The sequence below is a fragment of the Gorilla gorilla genome, chromosome 3 (assembly GCF_029281585.2).
Source record: "Gorilla gorilla gorilla isolate KB3781 chromosome 3, NHGRI_mGorGor1-v2.1_pri, whole genome shotgun sequence".
Lineage (NCBI taxonomy): Eukaryota > Metazoa > Chordata > Mammalia > Primates > Hominidae > Gorilla > Gorilla gorilla.
Genome location: NC_073227.2, coordinates 20,657,847 through 20,685,430, shown reverse-complemented (window position 1 = coordinate 20,685,430; position 27,584 = coordinate 20,657,847).

Genomic DNA, 27,584 nt, shown 5'->3' with positions numbered 1-27,584 from the left:
TGAAGAACAAACAAAAAACAAGGTTAAGTCTATAAGAGTTGATTTTCCCAAGGTTACTGATAGTATGAGATGATGAGAAAGTTCAAAAGTCACTGGAATTTTATTTCTTCCGATGAATATCAGAAAGGTATGTTATTATTACAAAGCTATCACCATGCTGAGAAACTCAACTTATTAAGTAGATTACTCAAAAGTATGAGTCATAGAGTAATTTGGAAACCTTTTGTGATTTTTCAAACATGCTATATTTTTACACATATAGGAGAGACAGAGAGGAGAGAGATGAAAGAATGGGTATATTCTTTGATACTCTCAAATTATAATCTATACTTTTTGTGCAGCTTACTCATATTTATTCTCTCTGATATTTGCTGCTTCTGATAACACTTTCCTACTTTTTTGAGCTAGCCTGAATGGTTTTCTTTACTTTTTTCCTATAACCCATCAAAAAATTAAGAGAGTTTCTGCTGTAGATTCTGTTTCTGGAGATGTCCCTCTGTTTGATTCTCAACCTGCCATATAAAAGTAATTCAATTCTCATACTTTACTGGACATTATCTTAAATTCATAGACAAATATGTATTAGATTCCTACTTTGCTCATATACTGCCTAGTCCCTTAGACTGACAAAAAAACAAACAATTATCCCACCGTGTTTGGGATAATGCAAGGGTATAATAAGATATTAGTTGTAATAATACAATCAGCTACCTTTTTCAAGCGCTGACTATATATTCCAAATGATGTTAAGCAATTTTGCTCTGTGTATTTCAATTAGGTTTCATAATGACTAATGGGAAGAATACCATTATCCTCTTTAGTTTTTAAGGATGAAGACAACTGCTATAGTTTGTATATTTATGGCACACCGCCCCCCAAAAAATTAGTCATCGAAATCTAATCACCAACATTAAGGCATTAGGAGGTGGGACCTTTGGGAGATGATTAGGTCATGAGGATGGGCCCTCATGAATGAAATTTGTGCCCTTACAAAAGAGGCCCCAGAGACACCGCTTGCCCTTTTCACCATGTGAGGACACAGTGAGAAGGCACTGACTATGAACCAGGAAAAGAGCCCTCATCAGGCACAAAATCTCCTGAACTTTGATTATAGTCTTCTCAGCCTTCAGAACTGTGAAAAATAGAGTTCTGTTGTTTATAATCTACCCAAATTATGCATTTTTTCATTATAGTAACTCATATGGACCAAGACAGAAAATTGATACCAAGAAGTGCAGTGCTGTTATATTATCTAAAACTGTGAAAGCAACCTTGGAAATGGATAATGGGTAGATACTGAAAGAGTTTCGAGGTGAATGCTAGAAAAAAAATCTACATTGCTGTGAATGAACCTTACAGAGTGATTCTGGTTAGGGCTCAGAAGGAGAAGAGGAGAACTGCAGAGAAAACCTCAATCTTCTTAAAGAATACCTAAATGGACATGAAGAGAATGTTGGTAGAAATATGGACCATGAAGTCCATTCTTGTTATAAAGCAGCAAAGAACTTGGCTGAATTGTATATATGCCCTCATGTTTGTAGCAGGTAGAACATGTAGGCAATGAAGTTGAATATTTGGCTGAGGAAATTTCTAAGCAAAATGTTGAAGATATAGCTTAGCTTTTCTCAATGACTTATAGTAAAATTCAAGAAGAGAGATATGATTCAAAGACAGAATTCTTAATCAAAAGAGAAGCAGAATTTAAAAATTTGGAACAATTTTAGCGCATCCATACTGAAAAGGAAGAGAAAGCATGTTCAGGACAGAACACCAAGGGTATGGCCAAATGACTATCTGATAAGAAAATTGGTCAACCAGGACCTATTTTTCAAGACAGTGGTAGAATGACCTTGCAGGCAATTCAGAAATCATCAGGGCTGCCACTCCCATCACAGGCCCAATGTGCAAAGTTCACAATGAGTATTGGACTATTGCAGAGACCTCACTTTAATATAATACTCAGTGGACCCATAGGGGTGCTACTGGCACGTAATTCCAGCCCAGGGAAGCCAAAGGTGCATGACCTAGATACAGAGTGGCTACAGAGGTGGGGTCACGACTGAGAACTATTGTGAAGGGGGGCCCAGGCACAGAGCAGGTGCAAGGGTGTTTTTGTTTCTTTCTTTCTTTGTTTTTCCTATTTCTTCCTCTTGGAATGGGAATTTCTGTCCTATGTCTGTCTCACAATTGCACTTTAGAAGTACATACTTGTTTGATTTCATAGGTTCACCATTGGAGGAGAATTGGCCTCTGGGTGAATAGTATCCTGAGTTTTGCTCAGATCTGATTTAAGTAATTTTTAGATGAGACTTTGGACTTTTATTTGAAAGTTGATGCTGGACTGAGTTAATACTTTTGGGGGTTATTGAGATGGAGTGAATGTATTTTGTTTGTGAGAAGAACATGGATCTTGGGGAGCCAGAGGAAAAATGCTATGGTCTGAATGTTTGTATCCCCACAAAACTCATGTGCTGAAACCAAATGAGCAATGTGATAGTTACAGGTGGTGGAGCCTTTTGGAGGTGATGGAGTCATGAGGGGAGAGCCCCAAAACAGAACTAGTGTCCTCTTAAAAGAGGTCCCAGGGATACTGCTCACACCCTTCAACATATGAGAACACAATAAGACACCCTGTCTACGAATCAGGAGATCGACCCTCACCAGACACCAAATCTGCCAGTACTTTGATATTTGACTTCACAGGCTTCAGAACTGTGAGAAAGAAATTTCTGTTGTTTATAAGCTACACATTTTATGGTATTTTGATACAGCAGCCTGAATAGACTGAGACAACACCCATGTTTGAATTGCTTCATAAAGTTGCCCTAAATTATACATCATTACATGACAGAACCTTGACACCAGTTCTATCTGATTCCAGATTTGAAGCAAAGACAAAGCATGGAAGATGAACATTCCTGAGTTAGAAAAAAAGTGTTCATACACTATGAGCAAACAGGGAAGTACTAAAGGACAGTTGAATGCAATAATATTAGAGGCATCACAGTTTGTAATTTACAAACATACAGTGAAAACAATAAACTGTATTGCTTGTCCAAAGAGAAGAGAGAAATAACCATGATCTGAAATTTGCTGAACAGACTTTAGTTATGAGGATTTTATTTAACTTTTCATTACTGGTTCTCTCACTGAAGTGAATGAGGCACATACACAAGGAATATGTCAGTATCAGGAGACCTCGTTTTTTTATTTTCCCCTTCAGTTCCCTGTTTTTCAACTCTGCAAGTTATTTATGCGATCTGCACCTGTATTTCCTTTTTTTTTTTTGCAATATAGTAATCCTATATAATTAGGATAAATCATATAGCTTACACTACGTATGGCACATATTTGATGAGATAATGGATGTAAAAACTAGAAAACATTTAAACTGGTATTGAGTTGAGTTTCAACAAATTGATAAAATGGCAAAGATTTGTAGGGAAGATGCATGTTGTTTACATTATGTCATTTTATTTTCCAGAACGAAAAAGATGGATTTGATATCGTGAAATGGCAATTCTAAAACTCAGGAGATATGTTGGTGTTTCTGAGCTCTTACTCCAGTGTCCACTTGTCCATAGAATCACCTTTCACTTCTGGGGTCAGAGGGTAAGCTTTAAATATAAATCTGATCGGCAGAACTCTGGAATCTGGTTGGGAAACTGTATTTTGCATTCCAGTTGCCAGAACTGCTTCCAGCATACAGTTGCTTATTTAATCTTGAATGACTGAATGAATGAATGTAGATATGTATAAATGACTAGAAAGATGGAAGAACAGTTGGCTGTCTGGCTGAAGGACATGAAAAGATGTTTGAGTGAATGATACGATGGATGATTTAGACACAGAAGCTAAGTCCATGCCTTATTCCTTCCTTCCTTCCTTCATTCATTAAAAGGTGTTTATTGTTTAGCCCAAGGAAGCCATCATAATAGATACATGACATGTATGACATAGTGCTTGCTTCAAAATATTTAAATGCCAGCACAGAAAAACATGTAATCCAAGACATAATGACAGGTGGGTCTTGAGAGAGGTTTGGATAAATGCGAATAAAAATTCACAGGAGTTATAGATTTTATAAAGGAGGGGATGATTCATGGAAAGTTTTGGGAAAAGATTATATTACTAGACAGAATCCTGCAAGTTCAAAGGTGTGGGAAGGGAAGGCAAAATCATATTGATCGATATCTACTTGTGATGAGGGAGATATTTTGCAGTGTGTATAAAGTTTCCTTGCTCAAATTTGATCTTTCTTGCCTTTCTCCTAGACAGCTCCTGGAATGATCTCTCATCTTACAGCAAAAAGGTAAGAGAACTTGGCTTGGCGCAGTGGATCACGCATGTGATTCAAGCATTTTGAGAGGCTGAGGCAGGCAGATCACTTGAGGTGAGGAGTTCGAGATGAGCCTGGCCAATATGGTAAAACCCGTCTCTACTAGAAATACAAAAAATTATCTGAGCACGGTGGTGTGTGCCTGTAGTCCCAGCTGCTTGGGAGGCTAAGGCATGAGAATCACTTGAATCCGGGCAGTGGAGGTTGCAGTGAGCCAAGATCATGTCACTGCACTCCAGCCTGGGCGATAGTGAGACCCTGTCTCAAAAAAAAAAAAGAAAAGATAAAAAAGAGGTAAAAGAACTTAGTCTTTAGTCCTGATTCTATTACTAATCACACAATGTTTCATATGCAAACTACTTAATCCCTCTAACCCTCACCAGACCCACCTATACAAAGGGAATGACAGTGCCAGGCTTGAAGTTAAAGCTCTAGAGGTGTCTGCCTAATGAATAAATGGGTACCATGAATGAAATTCAAGAACTGGTGGGGGTCAATGTGTATACAGGGGTATTAGAGAAACTCTGAAGTTTTTTTCAGCCTTTTGTTTCTGTTTAGAGTTACCTTTTAAAATTTTGTTGTGCAATATGGGAATATTGTAACATTTAAGAGAAAGGGGGAGGAGAGATAAAGTAGAGAAGCAGGTTCTATAAAATGGCAACATTAAGTTACTCTGATGTAGCACCTGAGAGTTTACTTGAGTATCTCCTCCAATTCAGTATTTTACATCAACCTCACAATACCCTTCCACAGGGAGACTCATGTACTAGAAACAGTGCAGCAACTTCACTGAGAAGATAAAATTCCATACTGTGGTTTTACGTCAAAGTACACATTTTCAGAAATATCACTCTTTAATATATTTAGCAATTGCATGGATGATCTACTATCCCTGAACTAAAATTACTCTCTCTGTAAATAATCTGCAATTTGGCAGGATTTTGCGCAGATGCCTCAGTGCCCTCCTCCTTATATGCGTGTGTGTGTGAATTTATTTTTTGACATTTGCATGTTTTATTGACTCTTCGTGACTTTGGCAAGGTGAAAGGCTTGTGGTGGTTAGGGACCATGTGCTAGTATTGCGAGTGGTTTGAATATAATGCCTTTGCCAGTGAGCAACCCACACTGTTTAGTTTCTGAGTGCCATTCTCCAATGGATTCCTATTGACTCTAAAAACATGCTTGGCTAGTCGAAGAAATTATTTGAACTATGTTGGAGACTTCAGTCAATGGTCCAGTAATCACACTAGTCCTTTGATTCTAAATGATCCATCTCGAATGACTTTATCACATGGAGTTCTCTCTTATGTGATTTATCCTAATAAGACAGGGTACCCACTGAGAATCATCATTGTATTATAGGCACAGTTTACGTACCACCTCTCACTGTGTGCTATGATCCCCAGGGAGGAACATCAGTCTTCTACTATAAAGCTAGCATTAGGATCTACCTGAGGAAGCTCAGCATTCTCCTATGAGAGTGTTCAAGTCAGAATCAACTAGAATTTATTTCACATTATTGAGATTCTGGTGCTCCCTTTGAGGCAAACAGTTAAATATAAAAACGTGAAGAGCTCTGACATGAATCTGGTGTAATGACCATAAATAAATTACTGGATCCCACAATAAAAGTGCATTTTCTTTTTTTAATGGCTAAATATAATTTTCATGTGTTTTTTAAAATAAAATCACCATTAAAATTTAACTATTTTAATTATTACTGAATAAGTCCATTTTTATTCCTTGTATATGTTCACAATATAATAATATGGTCTTCACGTGCATGTGCATAGTTGTGTATGCTTTTATATATATATGTGTATGTGTAAAATAAGAAGAATAGAGCATCCCAAAACTCCTAACTTCAAAATTTGGTTTGTTACTTCATTGGCCATATATTTCACACCTAATCTGACATAATCACAATTTTATGTAGAATTTAAAGGTAAAAAAGATGTAAATAAATGGATATCTGCACGGTTCCCAATCTTAAAAAAAAAGTGGAATAAATATTTACATGTCAAAATGTATTCGAGAATTGTTTCTTGTTTTAACACCATCATGAGAGTTACAACTCTGTTAGTGTATCAAGTGTTCTGAGGTGTCTTTCCATAGAGACAGACTTTTAGTGTTGTTTCATTGGGAATGGGAGGTTCTCAAAATTATTTGATAGTTTTTTTCCATGAACATACATAAAAGCATTAGGTTCTTGCAGAATTGGTGCTCTACTGTTCTTATTTTTGAAAATATTGAATTAGAAACTTTGTATACATTTTCTAATGTACTCTTAGTTTTCCATAGGTTTTTTTAGGGGCTATTCATTATTATATTTATCTAAGACCTTTCTTCTACCTGACCAATATCTTTTTTTAAAATTTATTTTTGTATTATTTTATTATTATTATACTTTAAGTTTTAGGGTACATGTGCACAATGTGCAGGTTTGTTACATATTTATACATTTGCCATGTTGGTGTGCTGCACCCATTAACTCATCATTTAGCATTAGGTATATCTCCTATGCTATCCCTCCCCCCTCCCCCAACCCCACAACCATCCCCGGTGTGTGATGTTCCCCTTCCTGTGTCCATGTGTTCTCATTGTTCAATTCCCACCTATAAGTGAGAACATGCAGTGTTTGGTTTTTTGTCCTTGTGATAGTTTGCTGAGAATGATGCTTTCCAGCTTTATCCATGTCCCCACAAAGGACATGAACTCATCATTTTTATGGCTGCATAGTAGTCCATGGTGTATATGTGCCACATTTTCTTAATCCAGTCTATCGTTTTTGGACATTTGGGTTGGTTCCAAGTCTTTGCTGTTGTGAATAGTGCCACAATAAACATACGTGTGCATGTGTCTTTATAGCAGCATGATTTATAATCCTTTGTGTATATACCCAGCAATGGGATGGCTGGGTCAACTGGTATTTCTAGTTCTAGATCCCTGAGGAATTGACACACTGATTTCTACAATGACTGAACTAGTTTACAGTCCCACCAACAGTGTAAAATGTTCCTATTTCTCCACTTCCTTTCCAGCATCTGTTGTTTCCTGACTTTTTAATGATTGCCATTCCAACTGGTGTGAGATGGTATCCCATTGTGGTTTTGATTTGCATTTATCTGATGGCCAGTGATGATGAGCATTTTTTCATGTGTTTTTTGGCTGCATAAATATCTTCTTTTGAGAAGTGTCTGTTCATATCCTTCACCCACTTTTTGATGAGGTTGTTTGTTTTTTTCTTGTAAATTTGTTTGAGTTCATTGTAGATTCTAGATATTAGCCCTTTGTCAGATGAGTAGGTTGCAAACATTTTCTCCCATTCTGTAGGTTGTCTGTTCACTCTGATGCTAGTTTCTTTCGCTGTGCAGAAGCTCTTGAGTTTAATTAGATCCCATTTGTCAATTTTGGCTTTTGTTGCCATTGCTTTTGGTGTTTTAGACATGAAGTCCCTGCCCATGCCTATGTCCTGAATGGTAATGTCTAGGTTTTCTTCTAGGGTTTTTATGGTTTTAGGTCTAACGTTTAAGTCTTTAATCCATCTTGAATTGATTTTTGTATAAGGTGTAAGGAAGGGATCCAGTTTCAGCTTTCTCCATATGGCTAGCCAGTTTTCCCAGCACCATTTATTAAAAAGGGAATCCTTTCCCCATTGCTTGTTTTTCTCAGGTTTGTCAAAGATCAGATAGTTGTAGATATGCAGCGTTATTTCTGAGGGCTCTGTTCTGTTCCATTGGTCTATATCTCTGTTTTGGTACCAGGACCATGCTGTTTTGGTTACTGTAACCTTGTAGTATAGTTTGAATTCATGTAGCGTGATGACTCCAGCTTTGTTCTTTTGGCTTAGGATTGTCTTGGCAATGCGGGCTCTTTTTTGGTTCCATATGAACTTTAAAGTAGTTTTTTCCAATTCTGTGAAGAAAGGCATTGGTAGCTTGATGGGGATGGCATTGAATCTATAAATTACCTTGGGCAGTATGTCCATTTTCATGATATTGATTCTTCCTACCCATGAGCATGGAATGTTCTTCCATTTGTTTGTATCTCTTTTATTTCCTTGAGCAGTGGTTTGTAGTTCTCCTTGAAGAGGTCCTTCGCATCCCTTGTAAGTTAGATTCCTAGGTATTTTATACTCTTTGAAGCAATTGTGAATGGGAGTTCACTCATGATTTGGCTCTCTGTTTGTCTGTTGTTGGTGTATAAGAATGCTTGTGATTTTTGTACATTGATTTTGTATCCTGAGACTTTGCTGAAGTTGCTTATCAGCTTAAGGAGATTTTGGGCTGAGACAATGGGGTTTTCTAGATATACAGTCATGTCATCTGCAAACAGGGACAATTTGATTTCCTGTTTTCCTAAGTGAATGCCCTTTATTTCCTTCTCCTGCCTAATTGCCCTGGCCAGAACTTCCAACACTATGTTGAATAGGAGTGGTGAGAGAGGGCATCCCTGTCTTGTGCCAGTTTTCAAAGGGAATACTTCCAGTTTTTGCCCATTTAGTATGATATTGGCTGTGGGTTTGTCATAGATAGCTCTTATTATTATGAGATACGTCCCATCAATATCTAATTTATTGAGAGTTTTTAGCATGAAGCTTGTTGAATTTTGTCAAAGGCCTTTTCTGCATCTATTGAGATAATCATGTGGTTTTTGTCTTTGGTTCTGTTTATATGCTGGATTATGTTTATTGATTTTCGTATGTTGAACCAGCCTTGCATCCCAGGGATGAAGCCCACTTGATCATGGCGGATAAGCTTTTTGACGTGCTGCTGGATTTGGTTTGCCAGTATTTTATTGAGGATTTTTGCATCAATGTTCATCAAGGATATTGGTCTAAAATTATCTTTTTTTGTTGTGTCTCTGCCTAGCTTTGGTATCAGGATGACGCTGGCCTCACAAAATGAGTTAGGGAGGATTCCCTCTTTTTCTATTGATTGGAATAGTTTCAGAAGGAATGGTACCAGTTCCTCCTTGTACCTCTGGTAGAATTCGGCTGTGAATCCGTCTGGTCCTGGACTTTTTTTGTTGGTAATCTATTAATTATTGCCTCAATTTCAGAGCCTGTTATTGGTCTATTCAGAGATTCAACTTCTTCCTGGTTTAGTCTTGGGAGGGTGTGTGTGTCAAGGAATTTATCCATTTCTTCTAGATTTTCTAGTTTATTTTCATAGAGGTGTTTATGGTATTCTCTGATGGTAGTTTGTATTTCTGTGGGATTGGTAGTTATATCCCCTTTGCCATTTTTTATTGTGTCTGTTTGATTCTTCTCTCTTTTCTTCTTTATTAGTCTTGCTAGTGGTCTATCAATTTTGTCGATCTTTTCAAAAAACTAGCTCCTGGATTCATTGACTTTTTGAAAGGTTTTTTTGTGTGTCTATTTCCTTCAGTTCTGCTCTGATCTGAGTTATGTCTTGCCTTCTGCTAGCTTTTGAATGTGTTTGCTCTTGCTTCTCTAGTTCTTTTAATTGTGATGTTAGGGTGTCAATTTTAGATCTTTCCTGCTTTCTCTTGTGGGCATTTAGTGCTATAAATTTCCCTCTACACACTGCTTTGAATGTGTCCCAGAGATTCTGATATGTTGAGTCTTCGTTCTCATTGGTTTCAAAGAACATCTATTTCTGCCTTCATTTTGTTATGTACCCAGTAGTCATTCAGGAGCAGGTTGTTCAGTTTCCATGTAGTTGAGCAGTTTTGAGTGAGTTTCTTAATCCTCAGTTCTAGTTTGATTGCACTGTGTTCTGAGAGACAGTTTGTTATAATTTCTGTTCTTTTATATTTGCTGAAGAGTGCTTTACTTCCAACTATGTGGTCAATTTTAGAATAGGTGTGGTGTGGTGCTGAAAAGAATGTATCTTCTGTTGATTTGGGGTGGAGAGTTCTGTGGATGTCTATTAGGTCCGCTTGGTGCAGAGCTGAGTTCAATTCCTGGATATCCTTGTTAACTTTCTGTCTCGTTGATCTGTCTAATGTTGACAGTGGGGTGTTAAAGTCTCCCATTATTATTGTGTGGGAGTCTAAGTCTCTTTGTAGGTCACTAAGGACTTGCTTTATGAATCTGGGTGCTCCTGTATTGGGTACATATATATTTAGGATAGTTCACTCTTCTTGTTGAATTGATCCCTTTACCATTATGTAATGGCCTTCTTTGTCTCTTTTGATCTTTGTTGCTTTAAAGTCTGTTTTATCTGAGACTAGGATTGCAACCCCTGCCTTTTTTTGTTTTCCATTTGCTTGGTAGATCTTCCGCCATCCCTTTATTTTGAGCCTATGTGTGTCTCTGCACATGAGGTGGGTTTCCTGAATACAGCACACTGATGGGTCTTGACTGTTTATCCAATTTGCCAGTCTGTGCCTCTTAATTGGAGCATTTAGCCCATTTATATTTAAGGTTAGTATTATTATGTGTGAATTTGATCCTGTCATTATGATGTTGGTTGGTTATTTTGCTTGTTAGTTGATGCAGTTTCTTCCTAGCCTTGATGGTCTTTACAATTTGGCATGTTTTTGCAGCGGCTGGTACCGGTTGTTCCTTTCCATGTTTAGTGCTTCCTTCAGGAGCTCTTTTAGGGCAGGCCTGGTGGTGACAAAATCTCTCAGCGTTTGCTTGTCTGTAAAGTATTTTATTTCTCCTTCACTTATGAAGCTTAGTTTGGCTAGTTATGAAATTCTGGGTTGAAAATTCTTTTCTTTAAGAGTGTTGAATATTGGCCCCCACTCTTTTCTGGCTTGTAGAGTTTCTGCCGAGAGATCCGCTGTTAGTCTGATGGGCTTCCCTTTGTGGGTAACCCGACCTTTCTCTCGGGCTGCCCTTAACATTTTTTCCTTCATTTCAACTTTGATGAATCTGACAATTATGTGTCTTGGAGTTGCTCTTCTCGAGGAGTATCTTTGTGGCGTTCTCTGTATTTCCTGAATCTGAATGTTGGCCTGCCTTGCTAGATTGGGGAAGTTCTCCTGGATAATATCCTGCAGAGTGTTTTCCAACTTGGTTCCATTCTGCCCATCACTTTCAGGTACACCAATCAGACATAGATTTGGTCTTTTCACATAGTCCCATATTTCTTGGAGGCTTTGTTTGTTTCTTTTTATTCTTTTTTTCTCTAAACTTCTCTTCATGCTTCATTTCATTCATTTTGTCTTCCATTGCTGATACCCTTTCTTCCAGTTGATCACATTGGTTGCTGAGGCTTGTGCATTCATCACATAGTTCTCGTGCCATGGTTTTCAGCTGTATCACGTCCTTTGAGGACTTCTCTGCATTGGTTATTCTAGTTATCTATTTGTCTAATTTTTTTTTCAAAGTTTTTTCTTTGCCATTGGTTTGGACTTCCTCCTTTAGCTTGGAGTAGTTTGATCTTCTGAAGCCTTCTTCTCTCAACTCGTCAAAGTCATTCTCCATCCAGCTTTGTTCCATTGCTGGTGAGGAGTTGCATTCCTTTGGAAGAGGAGAGGTGCTCTGATTTTTGGAGTTTCCAGTTTTTCTGCTCTTTTTTTTCCCCCATCTTTGTGGTTTTATCTATCTTTGGTCTTTGATGATGGCGACGTACAGATGGGTTTTTAGTGTGGATGTCCTTTCTCTTTGTTAGTTTTCCTTCTAACAGTCAGGACCCTCAGCTGCAGGTCTGTTGGAGTTTGCTGGAGGTCCACTCCAGACACTGTTTGCGTGGATATCAGTAGTGGTGGCTGCAGAACAGCGGTTATTGTTGAACCGCAAATGCTGCTGCCTGATCGTTCCTCTGGAAGTTTTGTCTCAGAGGAGTACCCGGCCATGTGAGGTGTCAGTCCGCCCCTACTGGGGGGTGCCTCCCAGTTAGGCTATTCGGGGGTCAGGGACCCACTTGAGGAGGCAGTCTGCCCGTTCTCAGATCTCCAGCTGCGTGCTGGGAGAACCACTACTCTCTTCAAAGCTGTCAGACAGGGACATTTAAGTCTGCAGAGGTTATTGCTGTCTTTTGTTTGTCTGTGCCCTGCCCCCACAGTTGGGGCCTACAGAGGCAGGCAGGCCTCCTTGATCTGTGTTGGGCTTCACCCAGTTTGAGCTTCCTGGCTGCTTTGTTTACCTACTCAAGCCTGGGCAATTGTGTGTGCCCCTCCCCCAGCCTGGCTGCCACCTTGCAGTTTGATCTCAGACTGCTGTGCTAGCAATGAGTGAGGCTCCATGGGTGTAGGACCCTCCAAGCCAGGTGTGAGATATAATCTCCTGGTGTGCCGTTTGTTAAGCCCGTTGGAAAATCGCAGTATTAGGGTGGGAGTGACCCAATTTTCCAGGTGCCATCTGTCAGTCACCCCTTTCTTTGACAAGGAAAGGGAATTCCCTGACCCCTTGCCCTTCCCAGGTGAGGTGATTCCTCGCCCTGCTTCGGCTCACGCATGGTGTGCTGCACCCACTGTCCTGCACCCACTGTCTGGCACTCCCCAGTGAGATGAACCTGGTACCTCAGTTGGAAATGCAGAAATCACCCATGTTCTGCGTCGCTCACGCTCCCAATATCTTAAATTTACTGTGGAGAAAAAAATCACTCTTATCTACCTTCACCATTAACTGTAGAGGGAGACCCTGGATGATTAAATGAATAACTCATTCATTAATTTATTGATTCATTAATTGATTCATTCAACAAAATATATGGAGCTATATTTGACATGCTAGGCATTTTTACAGGTACTTAAGATACAGCTTAAAACAAGACAGGCAAATCACTGCACTGATAGATGTACAAACAGACAAATACATCAGTGAAATGTAGAGAAGATCAGAGGTAAAAATGCTATGGAGAAAAACCTAAACAGTGAAGGGGCATTGAACACTGGAGGTGTGACATGGTGGCTTCCTTTCCCATAGTAATTTATGGAAAGGAAAATGGATGATCTCTAAGCCCTGAGCTCTGTGGTGGCTAAGTTAATATAATTAAAATAATGATATTAGTTTGGAGATATTCACTCAGTAAATGTTTCACGCTTGTCAGTGTGAAGAGACCACCAAATAGGCTTTTTGTGAGCACTAAAGTTTTTTTTTGAGATGGAGTCTCGCTCTATCGCCCAGGCTGTAGTGCAGTGGTGTGATCTCAGCTCACTGCAAGCTCTGTCTCCTGGGTTCCTGCCCTTCTCCTGTGAGCACTAAAGCTTTTTAATCACCTGGGTGCAGGTGGGCTGAGTCTGAGAAGAGAGTCAGAGAAGGGAGATGGGGTGGGGCCTTTTTATAGGATTTGGGTAGGCAATGGAAAATTATAGTCGAGGCATGACAACACCAGGAGGTCGAGGTAAAGGAGAAGATCCAGCACAAGGGACTGGGAAACGATAATCAGGGAGGTAGGATACAAACCAGAAGAGTGTGACCTCCTGAACACCAAGTGAAGAGAGCCTATCAAGGAAAAGGGAGGTGTCAACTATTTCTAATGGTGCTCAGAGGTCAGCAGGAGGCCTGAGAATAGAACTTTGGATTTAGTAACACAGCAACATCAACATCCTGGATGTTTACAAGGATCATTTCAATGGATAAAGAGTGAGAAAGGTTCTTAGTGGATCCAAGAGAGGTAATAGGATTAAATAATTATATCAGGGCAGATTTTAGCTTGAGCTTGTGATTTGTGGAGGAAATTGTGGGGTCTTTCCAGGAATGCTCAGATTTTGGTATTCTCCATTCAAAGTTATTCTCAAAGGTAACATGGAGGCTGGAGAAACTTTGCATTATCTAAATAGTTACAGGATTCTGAGGGGTTTTTTTTTGTTTGTTTGTTTTTAATGACTCCTGCCTTGAGGAAATAAGACTGGAGAGGGGTGGCCTTATCTAGAACTTACACACAAAACTCATTGACTTGCTCTTAGCTGTTACTGATAGAGAGGCATAGGCTGCAGGTAGTGTTACTGGGGGGCCTTGCTCCCAGAGCTCCCAAGATGGTCGTGGGCCACTTCCAAAATGGCGGCAGGCCACTTCCAAGATGGTGGCAAGCCTCGTGTTCCCTGACCTGGGGTTCTTGGCCTCACGGATTCCAAGGAATAGAATCTTGAGTGTTTTAGTTCTATCAGAAGTCATGGGTCATGGAAGAGAACCGTGGAACCCAGTGACTAGTGTTCAGCTCTATTAGGACAAACCCAGGCACTTAGCTGTGCAGGAACAATGGTGAGTCTTTAGCCCAATCGGGAGTGGCAATGGGTGCCTTGCTGGATCAGAAGCACAGAGGACACCCTGCCGGATCCGCAGGGATGGAAGTCTGCGGCGGGTCTGTGATGGTGGCAAACAGCAGTGGTGGACGTGAGTGAAAGCTCAGCTCCAGCCATAGCAAACATGGACCAGAAGAGTGCAATTGCAAGATTTAATAGAGTGAAATAGAGTGAAAACAGAGCTTCCATACAAAGGGAAGGGACCCAAAGGGGGTTGTCTTTGCTGGCTCAAATGCCTGGGTTTATATCCCGATACTTATCCCTCCCACTGTACTCTCAGGCAATAGATGATTTGCTATTTCTTTACCTCCTGTTTTTGCCTAATTAGCGTTTTTGTGAGCTCTCTGATTGGTTGGGTGTGAGCTAAGTTGCAAGCCCACTGTTTAAAGGTGGATGTGGTCACCTTCCCAGCTAGGCTTAGGGATTCTTAGTTGGCCTAGGAAATCCAGCTAGTCCTGTCTCTTGGTAGGGCCAACTTACCAGGAGCCCTGGAGAATTGTAGATAAGCTAATTAGTATATTTCCTATCTCTGGTACAATGACTGGATAAGGAGTGACCCAATGCAAATCAATGAGAGTTAGGTTCCCATTTTTTGGTTTATCTCTGGAGGAGAAAAGATCTGTAGCTGCTGGATTTGAACCCTGGGGTGTGCAGGAGATTTTTAATTTGGGCAGTTATTTTGTACTTGCGCAGGTAGAGCCTACAGCTAGTAGAGACTGTTAGTGGATCCGCGATAGAGCTAGAGATGGAGAGCAGCTGAGCCTTCTTGTCAACACTAATTCCTAAGTCAAGCCATGCCTGCAGCTTTCCCTAGCTCTGACCATTTGATTCACCTAAGCTAACATTAGTCACTTTTTAGGCTTAAGCTGATTCATGCCGGATTTTCTCTTGAGGTTTCTACCTGATCCAGATAGGTTCTACTATCACCACCCCAGTACAGGTGAGAAAACCAAAACTTATTTCTCAGTGAATGACTAATTGTTCCGGCTCACACAACTAATGAATGAAACCAGGTATATCTCAGGACCATCTACTTTCCCCTTTCTACTGAGAGGGATAAATCAATGAGTTAGAAACAAAGATAGCAGAAATAAAGAGAGTCTATAATTAGAAGAGATTTTCATGATCATTTTTCTGATATCCTTAGGAGAAACTTGTACCTTAAAGAGGAGAATACTTGGTTTCTGATTCTGCACCCAAGCTTTAAGCTTTTTTCAATTCCAAACGATGCTATTAACAAAATAAACAAAAATACATAAATACATAAAAATCAGAAAGTTAGACATTAGAGGGGAAGAAAAAAGAGTAGGGTTTAAATGGGACTTAAAAAGAAAATTTAATTAGAAGCAAAGGTAGCTCTGATATCTTCTCCACATTAGTGTTAAGAAGGTAGAGGAAATTATAAGTATTTCAGTAAATAGCTGAGGATAGTATATGTCATGGGAATTTGGGGTCCTATTAAGAAAGCCAATGAGGGGTAAATTCTATTTAATACTCTTTCCTAAAGAAGAGCAGATACAAAAAGAACTAACTAGGGAGAGAAGGCTACGGATCACCACATCCTTAGCTAATGAGTTCATGGCAGTTTTGGTGTGGGGCGGCAGGAAAAATAGGCTGGTAAACAATATGAAGTGAATGTGAAAGTTTAGTTAATAGAAGCATAGTTTTGAATATCCTCTGTCTGCTAGTATTTTGAGATTTTTATAATTTTTACAAAGAATCATGTTAATCTATCCTATGCCTCAAAAATTAAAAAATAAATAAAACAACAAAGAAGAGGAGCTCATAGTTATCTAATGTAAAGAGATCAATCAGGTCTTATTGCTTATAACTCACATCACGTCTCAGTGGCTACACAGTACCGCACTGAAAAATATGTGGTGGGTGGGTCTAAACTAACAGAAAAATAATTCTTGATCACTGGCACTGTCTGCCCTGGTGATCCCAGAGTGATGTGGACATACCTGTGCTATATGCTGCCTCCAAGATCTAGTACCCTTGATTGATGGTCCATACAAACTGTACCATTGGGTCCTCATAACCCTCCTGCAATGATCAGCTATTGTTTCTTCTGCTAAGCAAGCCTCCTTTCATTTCAGAAGGGTATCCCTACTTTTGGTAAATTCCTCCAGCCCCTACTTCAACTTAATAGCTCTAGAGTAAATTGTACATTATTGCACACTGCTCACCATGAGGAGTGGGGAGGTAAGACAAATTGGGCCAGAAATCTTCCCTAGGATTTTTAAGATACAACTAATAGAAGAGTGACTATTGCTTGGTAAGGTGAGAGATGTGAACACTGAAGTTGCTAGCTGCTTATCTGGACTTCCAGTCCCCTAGTTTAGAAAAAGTTTGTCTAAAAATCAGAGATGTGCAGCCCACATGCAGAGAGAAGCAATGATAAGAGATGTAGTCTGACAGTCCTAAAGGCCTTTTGGTCACTGACTCAGGTTGTCTGCAAAGCTGGTTTCATCTGATACTCTGTGGCTTGGAATACATGAGCCTATAAAATCCATCCTTGCCCTAAGAGAGTTGTTTCAGTTTTTATCATTTCCAATCATGAGAGATATGGCCTTTTCTGTGCTATTAGTGTAGAAAACAAGGCTTAGAAAGGCTAGTTAACCAGCCCGAAGTCACACTGCTACCAGATGTTGCATGAGAAGTTGTTAGTTCTTTTTCCTTTTATATTTACAGGCATCAATCCAGCTACTCACATGATCAACTCCTCCAGTTTACTGGTGAATCTCCTGAAGTAACTTCTTCTTAGTGGATATCTATGATCACTCTATTTAAAATAGTACCCTTTATTCCTCATCTCTTACACTCAATTTTTTCTTTTTTTTCTTTCAATTGCTTGTCATGCCTTTCCCTAGACTATGAACTTAATGTGAAGTTTGTCTTACTTACCATGATATCCCCAGAACCTAGAATAAGTATATGCCCATACATATTTTTGAATACCTGAATAAATAAACATTTGTTTTTTTTAATGGTAGAATATTTTACCCTGATCTGCTACTTCTGTTTTCACTTCATAACAATTGGAGATTTCTAATGTATTATAATTAAGAGTATACCATTATGTGAATGTAACATAATACAGTTAATAATATTCTTTTTTTTAAAAATAGAGTGTTGGTGGGGTCACATGTTCAGGTGCTACTTGGCTACGTTGTGTAGTGGTGGCATCTGGGCTTCCAGTGTGCCCATCACCCAAACAGTGACTATTATATTTTCTAATCTTTAATTGTCAGGGTTGAAAGTTGCAATAAATCTCCTTTTTGAACCCTTTTTAAAAATTATACGTGAGTCTAACTGTAGATTACATTGCTAAAAAAAAAAAAAAAGAACTTCTGGGTCGGAAAGAATGCCCATTCGATATGTGTTGTCATTTTGTTCTCTAGTTGAGAATGTAACAGCTTATCCTCTAATCAGTGACAGGGGATATACTCAACCCTTTTCTACTTGTAATTATACTGTGTTTTCACACTTTTTGCTCTTCCTCAATCTGGTAGATGAAAAGTGATGTATTATTGTAGCCCTGTTTTGTATTTCACTCATGAGTGAGATTAATCCTACTTTTATGTTTTATGCCCAGCTGTGTTTTCTGTGAAATGTGTATTTTGCTGATTATTTTCATGAGCTGTTAGTATTAATTTTTATTAACTATTATATTAAGAAACTATGAGTTTCACTCATGACATATGCCTTTTGTTTGAACTCTTATTTTATTTTTCATGTTGAAGTAAATTTTTAGTTTATACTTTCCATATTGTCATTTTTAAACATTTGATGACTTCTGGTTTTTATTATTGTTAAAGCTGTGTTATTCATAAGAATTTATTTATGATCCTCCCACATTCTTACCGTTTTGAAAGCATTTGTAGTTTTTTTTTATTCTGGATTTTGTTTTATTTTTACTTATATATGGGACATCATACACATGTAACTTCACACCTTGAATCTTGAAAGATTGTCTGTCTTTTCAGGGATTGGAATTCAAAGACATCAAGTATACCAAACAAGGGGTAGATTTTTTATGTTGTTCCTTACATGCTTCTATGTCAAGCATTGAGAAAAGTGAATTCGGTTTTTATAATAATTTATTTTGATCTATTTTCCTTGTAAAATTTTAGTTTTCCTAGATTAGTATTGATTATATATTCTTAGCTACACAGACACACACACACACATTTAAAACCACTTGATCTCTATTTAAATTTATAAGCTTTATCTATAAATGATTCTTATTTTCTTAACATGCCCTCAAATTACCTTAGCATTTTAGCACATCCTTTGTCTACATTTTCTCTGTAGAAAATTACCCACGTTTCTATTTTTCAACCTCTCTGAGTCAATTTACCGTTATAGATATTTTTGCTTTGTAATCCAATCTGATATTTTTGTACCTAAATAGGTGATTTTAATTTATTGATATAAAATATACATTTGGTCTTAATTCTGTCTCATGTTTTATGCGACGCTTTCTGCTTTTACTGTTTCTTTAAAAATTCTTTACTATGTGAAGCATATTTCTTTGGTATTTGTGTGTATGTTCCTAGATAATTTAGAATTATGTTCCACTAATAACTTTTCTTAATGTTGCTTTATAACTAAGACTTTATATAACATACTGGCTATTTTATATAACACTTGCTATTCTATTGATTTAGACAGCAAGTGTAAAATACTACGAGCAAGTATGCAGTTGTGACAGTGGTGTCTTTGCTTAGGTTCTTCCAAAAGCAGACGTTGAGACAAACAGTCGAATGTCAGAGTATAAGTCCTTTATTGGGGAAGTAATAGTAGGGAAGTAGGAAAAGAAGAAACCAATAACGTGGCCTCATCAAGCAAGGTCCCTCCATAGAAGACTGCAGTGAAATCCTTCTGGGAAACTCTGGGTCCAGCACAAAACACACACACACACAAATCCTCAGAATCATCTCAAGTGGAGGTGAGGGAGCTGGGGTGATTGATGATACACCAACCCACGCTAGGAATTTATCGAGGGCTGCTTTCTGAGGCGTTAATTCCCCTGCAATTTTGGCCTTTTTCACAGTCACAAAATGTGAAATCAATGGCAGAGAAAGCCTATGACAAAGAAATGCGGGTGCTAGAATTTTGAATTCAAGCTGTTCTACCCTAAAATGGGCAGGGCACTCACGGTAATTCTCTTATACCACTCAGACCCACCCATGCTGTATATGAAAATCCTGCAAGCAGTTATTTGAGACAATGGCCTATTTCAATATCTTAAAAAAAGGAAAACTTGCAGAAGGACAAGCTCTAGTCCCCACTGCCAGAGCTGGTCCTAGTAGCTTAATAGGTACAAATCACCTCCTTCCTCTGCTACACACTCTAGATTACCCCGTCAGCATTTCTGCCAGCCATTTACAGTTATTAAGGGATACAGAGGCATACAATTTTCCCCCTAAAATTTCTTGAATTTCATACTTCCTACTCCCTATCACCACTATGTAGCAGCCAAACTATCTTGTTATGATTATTGGGGTCTTTTACACCACCAATTACGATCATTCTTTTCTTTGACTCCTAGTCTACTGGCATGAAAAGCCTATGGTGAGAAATGTAGAATAATTCCTACTTCATTCCTGGTAACAGCATCCCCCAGCTCTGAAACCAGACTTCTAGTTTAGCAAAACCCAGAACTATAGGCATAGGAAGGATATATCCCCACACCCCAAGTTTCACTAAAAGTGATAATGAGTAATTATCCTACTGCTAACTTTTGTATTCTCAAGCTTATTCATCTCCTGCACAGTCAACACCATATGATGGCTATTGGTTAAAGTATACATCAAATATGGAAGGACATCTCTTCAGACTCAAAGAATGCCATACCTAACCTGGCATCTTAGCTGCATTTTGAAGATCCCATCCCAAAATTCTAGATAGATGACAGCATGTATATGATGGAGTACATGGGAGAACCAGTGTATCCCATGCTCATGTGCCAATTGTCACATCTCCTTGCTGCTTTAATTGAGCCCCTTGGTGATACAGTTCAGATATTTGTCCCCTCCAAATCTTATGTTCAAATATGATCCTCAGTGTTGGAGGTGTCCCTAGTAGGAGGTGTTTGGATCATGGGAGTGGATTTCTCATGAATGGCTAGGTGCTGTCTTTGAAGTGATGAGTGAGTTCTCATTCTCTTATTTCACCAGGTAGCTGGTTGTTTAAAAGAGCATGGCACCCCTTCTCTTTCTGTCTCTTGCTCCCACTCTCATGTGGCATAGTAGCTCCCCTTCCCCTTCTGCCATGATTGAAAACTTCCTGAGGTCCTCACCAGAAGCAGATCCTGGTACCATGCTTCCTTTACAGTCTGTAGAACCATGAGCCAAATAAACCTCTTCTTTATAAATTACCCAGCCTCAGGTATTACTTTATAGAAATGCAAAGCAAACAAAGACGCTTGGTCTAATATAATATTATGCAAAATCTCATGGCATAAACTGCATGCTTAGTGACCCTCTGGATAACCATACTGTCCAAAAACACTCAGAGCAGGGAATACAAATCCACTCCCAGTATAATCCCAATTCCAGTAATTACAAAAGAGGCCTCCTCCAGGTAAAAGGAACATCGTGAAATCAACTTGCTTCCCAGTGACTCATTAGTTTTCTTGACAAAATGATGCCATATCATAGGCTCAGTGTCCTTTGTTGCCTCTTCAGTTTGGACATTCAGTAGTAGCAGTCACTAAGTTAGTTGTGGTGACCTGGAGCCCAGAGTGCTGGCTTACTTCTACTGGACCAGGCCAACTCTCTTCTTGATTATTCCGTGCTTTCACTACCCTGGCTGCTTTTAGATGGGTGATGTGGGGAACCCAAATATCTACATGTTTTTTCTGTTCACCATTGTAGAACTAGCCTTAGGTCTCTTGTTCTAACGTCATTTTCTTCAATCTTACAATCCTGCTCTTTCCAAGACAAGCCGTTTGTCACTGTCCAGGGATTCCGTGCACATTCTTTACTCAGGCTACTTTTCTCTGTGGATCAAGTTGATGAGTAGAGGTTTAATGATTGTAGCTCTGCCCAGTAGGATTTCCCTCATAGTAACTTTCAAAGCCTTTGCTGAGTGAAGCTGTAGTACAATAGCTTGAGGGCTGATCTGAAGGGATTTTCATTCCCTGGCACTAATGGTTGATATTTGTATGGGCAAAATGATTTCCTCGCAACAGAAGGCCCTCATGCAAAACAATTATCAAGTGCTGTGAGTTGTAACTTGTGCTGACATGCACTGTAGTTGAAAGACTGAAGAGAAGTGGATGGGACACTGATGATGTGTGGCATAAATTGGTTGTTTTTTCTTAGTAAAATGATGGATTTTTCTTAATATCTAACATTATAACTTTATATATAAATTGCATCCCTATAACTAAATTTATCTACTTTAAATTATATAATTTTGAAGGCTTGGTTACAATAAATCAGGAACTAAGTCTTCTTAAACTACTTCTTACAATCTTCCTTTCCTTCCTTTGCTATTTACCACCATATCAACATTTTTATGTTAATAACATTTCAATTTTTTCAGGTAAATATCCTGTATTTCAAGTGTCTTAATCTTGTCCCTATAGATATATGAATTCAATATTCACCATTATTCCCTTCCAGAAAGATTTTCTGTTCATGTTTAGGTTTTCTGAAGTGTGTCCCCCTAGTACTTTTAAAATAAAGACTTTTATAACATATGTGATTCTTTTTATGCTAAAAATGTTTTATTATATGTACAACAACCTATTTAGCTTCTCTACCTGGATTTTTGGTAGGTCTCCCAAACTGCACAAGTTCTGAAGTGGGCTTCTGATCTTTTGCCTACCCAATCCCAAATCTGTTCATTTCAGAGTACAAGCTAAAATCCTTAAAACACTCAACACTCCTTTTCACATTACCTTCCTCATCTCATCCCATTCTCATTGCCTCCTCCTCACTGTTCTAGCCATCCTGACCCCATTCTTTACCACTTAGCATTCTTGGCTCCCGGCGCACTCCTGCCTCAAGGCCTTAGTCCTGGCTATCTCAATGCTTAGAATGCCCTTTCTCTGGATGACTGCAAGGCTTACTCCTTGACTCACTAAAATGTTTACTCAAATGTCCCCTCCGAAAATCTCGAAGCCAGCGACAAGCAATGATGGCAATGACCATCCTAATCAATAAAAAGGGGGGAGATGTAGGTGAAGGATTACCTAGGTGCTGAGGCAAGAGACTGAAGGCACAAGCTGTTTCAGTGTAATAAAAAAAAATAGAATAAGAATAGTTATAATACAAATTAGATATAGAGATGACCATGGACATTATCAATCATTAGTATAATCATTATTAATCATTAACTTTTAATATTACTCCTTGTTGTATTACTAATGTAACCAAGGAATAACTGGCTGGTATAGGGTCAGGTGCTGAAGGGACATTGTGAGAAATGACCTGGAAGCCCTCTGTCATGCCTGCATAAGGGCCGCTTGAGGGCTCCATGGTCAAGCGGTAACGCCAGTGCCTGGAAAGGCACCCATTACTTAGCAGACAGTGAAAGGGAGTCTCCTTTCCTTGGAGGAGTCAGGGAACACTCTGCTCCACCAGCTTCTTGTGGGAGGCTGGATATTATCCAGACCTTCCTGCAGTCATCTGGAGGCCTAAACCCCTCCCTGTGGTGCTCTGCTTCAGTGGTCACGCCCCTTATCAACTTTTATGTTCCTCCCATACTCCTGGTTTCTCTTTGCAGTTCACAGTAGATAGCGGTAGAAGAAATAGTGAAAGTCTTAAAGTCTTTGATCTTTCTTATAAGTGCATAGAAGAAAACGCTGACATATGCTGCCTTCCCTCTCTGCTTCGGCTACCTAAAAGGGAAGGGCCCCCTATCCCATGATCACGTGACTTGCTCGACGTTATCAATCACTTGGACGACTCACCCTCCTTACCCTTCCCCCCTTGTCTTGTATGCAATAAATAGTGCACCCAGCCATTTGGGGCCACTACCGGTTTCCGCGTCTTGGTGGTAGTGGTTCCCTGGGCCCAGCTGTTTTCTCTTTATCTCTTTTCTTGTGTCTTTATTTCTTACAATCTCTCGTCTCCACACCCGGGAAGAACACCCGCTAAGTTCTATAGGGCTGGATCCTACAGGCTTCTGATCTTTTCCCTACCCAATCCCAAATCTGTTCACTTCAGAGTACAAGCCAAAATCCTTAAAACACTCAACACTCCTTTTCACATTACCTTCCTCACCTCATGCCATTCTCATTGCCTCCTCCTCACTGTTCCAGCCATTCTGACCCTATTCTTTACCACTTAGCATTCCTGGCTCCCAGTACACTCCTGCCTCAAGGCCTTAGTCCTAGCTATCTCAATGCTTAGAATGCCCTTTCTCTGGATGACTGCAAGGCTTACTTCTTTACTCACTAAAATGTTTACTCAAATGTCCCCTCTCATTCAAGCCTTCCATGGTCATCCTCTCTAAAGTGATAATGCTTTCGACAATCCCTATTGACTTTCTAGGTTTTATTTTTCCTTTGAGTAATCAATGATCATCTCTTTACACACTACTTATTTTACTCTTTATCTCATTCATTGCTCTTTTTGCACTCTAATTAGAATATAAGTAGAATGGGCCAGGTGCAGTGGCTCATGCCTGTAATCCCAAAATTTTGGGAGGCCAAGGCAGGTGGATCAGAGTTCAGAAGTTTGAGACGAGCTTGGCCAACATGGTGAAACCAGCTCTCTACTAAAAAATACAAAAATTAGCCAGGCATGATGGCACATACCTGTATTCCCAGCTACTCAAGAGGCTGAGGCAGGATAATCACTTGAACCTAGGAGGTGGAGGCTGCAGTGAGCCAAGATCACACCACTGGACTTCAGCCTGAGTGACAGAGAAAGACACTGAGTGACAGAGAAAGACTACATGTATATATATATATATATATATACACAGAATGAGAGCAGAGATATGTGTCTGCTTGTTATGGTTGTTGTTGCTGTTGTATCCTCTGTACCAATAATGCTTGAAAATAATAAGCACTCAATAAATAGTTTCTAAACAAGTGGATGAACACTGACTTTATAGTTAGAATAAACTTTGGTGGGGCTAAACATCTTGTTTCCTTGAGGATGTTATGCTCACATCCTTCACAGTCTTCTATCTTTGAATGTTACCGTGAATCATTTTGAATCTAGCCTGATATTTTTTGCATGTGGATGATTTAATCATTTTGCCTAGATGCACAGTGTAATCTTTATCATAGAAGACTAGTAACTTTAACTGTTCAGCATCTCCTTTTATTTTTGGAGCTACCTATTATATGTGAAGCTCTTTTTTCTTTCCTATGTTACATAGCTGCCATCAGCATTTTTTAAAATGCTTTGATCATTTTTCTTTCGTTTTTTTTTTCTCACTCCGGTCTTTCATGGCCTTAATGTATCTTGAACAGCTTCTATGTTTTTTTTATGCTGCTTCCAATGCAGATGTGATTTTGTAGATGATGTTCTTTCTTTTTCCTTTCCACTTACTTCCCAAGTTCTGCCAGCTCATGTTTCATCTCTTTTAGTTAACTTGACATATCTTACCAGTGCACTTTTTTTAGCAGTATTTTTAAAATTTTATTTATGGCTTATGTTTGCTCATACTTTACATCTTTTCTGTGGTAATATTTTTCTGGTGAGGCTTAGTCATCTTTCACATGTTTCCATTCCTTTTTTTCTTATTTCTTGTAGTATCTTTGTATGAATCCATGCATCCAGGGCTGCTTCCTTTTTATTTTGAGAGACAGAGTCTCACTCTGTGGCCCAGGATGGAGTGCAATGGTGCAATCATACCTCACTGCAGCATCAAACTCTTGGGCTCAAGCGATCCTCCTGCCTCAGCCTCCTGAGTGGCTGGGACCACAGGCACACACCACCACAGCTGTCTAATTTTTAAGTATTTTTGTAGAGACAGTGTCATGCTATATTGCCCAGCAGTCTGATCTTGAACTCCTGGCCTCAAGTATTTCTCCTACCTTGGACTCTTAAAGTGCTGAAATTGCAGGTGTGAACCACTGCACCCACCCTGTGCTACTTCCTTTTTAACAATGGATCATCTTTGAATGAAACTGGTTCTCACAGTACCATCTATTTTCAAAAGATTTGAGTTATGCTGGAGCCAGAACTGATTTCTGCACTAACAGAAGCTTTCTTGTGTTACAGAGTGTGACAGCTTATTTGGCAGTATTGTGAGACTACACAAGTTGTTGGAGCCTTTGCTTTTTCCCGGAAGGCAAAGATGGATAGTAGTCAAATCTCTCTAAGAAACTGCTATAAGATTTCCTGAAACCACCCTGTCCACATTTTCCTGTTGTAGAACAGAGTAGGGGCTGCTCCTCTGGCCAGTCTGTGTCTCCTGTTCTAGTTGTTAAATATGTGAGCATTGGATTTGCCCTTTATGTATTACACCTCCTTTTGAAAGTTTTTGTTTTGTTTTATTTTGTTGCTAACTTTATTTCATAGATTTGTCATTATCAACATCTTTTTTAACAAGTGCCTTTTTGACCTTTATTGCATTTGGGCAGCTTTTTCTCATGTATTGTTATTCAAGGTTATAGATGTTATTCAATTTTTATTTTCTTCGAGACAGGGTCTCGATCTGTCACCCAGGCTAGCATGCATTGGAACTATCATGGCGCACTGCAGCTTGGAACTTTTGTGTCCAAGTGATCCTCTCACTGCAGCCGCCCAGGTAGCTGGGACCACAGGCGTGCACCATCATGCTTGGGTATTTATTTTTATTATTATTGTTTGTAGAGCCAGGGATTTTGCCATGGTACCCAGGCAGGTCTCAAAATCCTGGGCTCAAGCGATCCTCCTGCCTTGACCTTCCAAAGTGTGCAGATTATAGGCATGAGACTTATCTGTTATTAAATCTTTAAAGATCAGTTTAATTCTTTTAACTTTTCATTATATCCTACAACCTCTTAGTACTTTTATTTTACTTAAATTTATACAATAAGAGAAAAAGAGAGCCAGACATGAGCACTTGAGAAACAACACTATTTAAGGGAGGAGAAGAGCAGAGTTTAAGGAGAGAGGGCAAACAGGAGACTGCAGAGGGTGCTGATGTATCTGCTGGGTGAATGCTGGTGACATCTGTTCAGATACAAAATTGAGCAGGGGGAGAAGAGTTAGGAAAGAAGACAATGAGCTCTGATTTATACATTTTAAAAGCCATTTGGAAGCTATCCTGGTAGAAAACTCTAGCACTCATTGAATATTACATGATGAAGCTTGTGAGGAGGATGAGTTTGAGGATGAAATTTGAAAGTTACTACTGCAAATGGTATTCAGAAAAAAAATGTCTAAATGAAATTGTTGAGATAAGGTTTGTATGATTGGAAAAGCAGAGGGTGGTGTGCTGGACCTTGTAGGGCTGGGACTATGGGAAGTAGCCCTGTGAAGAGGCAGAGAAGTAAGACCAAGAGAGGCACAAGAAGAACTTTTATTCTCTGCAAGAAATGTTGAGTTGGATTATTTTAACAGTGACATTTAATGGTATTGTTTTTGTTGTTTCAATACAAAATGTCTATTGATAACTACTGACTTATGTAAAACATACTTATTCAGTCTCTTTTATGTGCCGTTTCAGGCCCTGGAGAAAGAGTTATGGATAAGTTACATCCTCAGCTTTGATTATGATTCTTTATAGTAAGAATAAAGAGTTCTTTCTTCACTTTTCTTTTTTTCTTTTGGCTTGGAATAGAAGCTCCAAATGCAAATGTTCAAGGACATAATTCATCAGTTCGGCAAATACTTATTGAGTGTCTCTTATGTATCTGATACTTATCCAGGTACTGGGAATTAACCCATAAATGACATAGAAAAAAATCTCAACCTTCATGGAATTTCACTGGAAAATTGCTGGTTCTCCCCCCAGGGGTTGGGAGAAGGCACTTACGAATATAACATGATTTCTTCTTTTATAAACTTCAGGAGATCACCAACCAAGTGTTTCTAGGTATATATTACGAATAGCTGATTTAGTGCCAGACTATCTAGGTCATTTTACAGACAATAGTTAAAAGAAAGATTAAAGCATA